Here is a 1,342-nt window from a genome sequence, read left to right as displayed (position 1 = left end):
CCTGTTGTCCCTACTAAAGCACTTCATTTCATTACGTTGTTAAATCATCACACATGCGGGGTCTGGGCTTGGCCATGCAGCGTCTGTAGTGGAGTAGTAGTGTATAGACTCTGGAGACAAATAGCCAAGGATCAATTGTCAGTGCTCCCATTTCTCACTGGGAGACTTTGGGTGAATTTATTGTCTTTGTCTTAGTTTCCTCGCATATAAAGTGAGGAGAATCAAAACGTCTATATCTTAGGATTGTTTTGAGGATTAAATGAGTATTTAAAAGTATTAAGCTTAGGACAAAAAGTGGCATATGGTAAGTCTTAGCAATTATTACTTTATTGAAGATTTCCGTTTGCCCAGGCCCATCCTTGGAACAGGATTTTAAAGTAGGAAAGGCAGTATTATGAAGGGAAAAATGTGGAGAGGCAGAGGCACTTGAATTCTTGGCTTTTCTAGAAATGGTGACCTTAAATTTATTTACTGAGTAAATGAAGGAAAGAAGAGTCATGAATACTGAGCTTGTGGTTTAACCAGTTGTCCCTGCTAAAGTACTTCATTTCAAAAATTGTCTTATGTGTCTGTGCAGTGCAGTGAGCTGTGCCTTCTGAACTGGGATCAGGGTGAACTAGTTGCAGGAGTATGAATTAAAAATGTGTTCTCCTGTGAAAAATGTAAAAGGAATTTTCAGGCTCCAGTTGCAATTCTGTAGTGAGGCTGTCATAGCCACAGGCTAGACCATATTTCGTAGCTGTCACACCTCACTATGTTCCCATATCCTCCTATATTCTAGTTTTCTCCTTGTTCTTAATTCCTCCCAGGGACACCAAGTTTGCCAGTGACCAAGAACCTACTTACAAGGCTTATAGTAGTATAGTGAGCAAGGCTCAGTTTTGCTGTTTATACTAAGAATTGAATATTATTCTAATAATCTCTCACATAAAATGACAACTTTTATTAAGGAATTCATGATACTAACAGTAAAAACCATGTCTGCCTTTTAAGAAAAATGTGGGGCTGGGCACAGTGGCTTACACTTGTAATCCAGCACTCTGGGAGGCAGAGGTGAGAGGATCCCTTGAGGATAGGAGCTCAAGACCAGCCTGGGCGACATAGCAAAAACCCATCTCTACAAAAACAAAATTTTTTCATTAGGCATGGTGGCATGTACTTGTAGTCCCAGCTACTCACAAGGCTGAGGTAGAGGATCATTGGAGCCTAGGAGTTCGAGGCTGCAGTGAGCTATGATTGTGCCACTGCGTTCCAGCCTGGGCAACAGAGCGAGACCCTGTCTAAAAAGAAGAAGACAAAACATCTGATAATCATGAGAAATACTGTTTTTTTTTTTTTTTTT

The sequence above is a fragment of the Cebus imitator genome, unplaced genomic scaffold (genome assembly GCF_001604975.1).
Source record: "Cebus imitator isolate Cc_AM_T3 unplaced genomic scaffold, Cebus_imitator-1.0 Scaffold45, whole genome shotgun sequence".
NCBI lineage: Eukaryota > Metazoa > Chordata > Mammalia > Primates > Cebidae > Cebus > Cebus imitator.
This window is presented reverse-complemented; position numbering follows the sequence as displayed.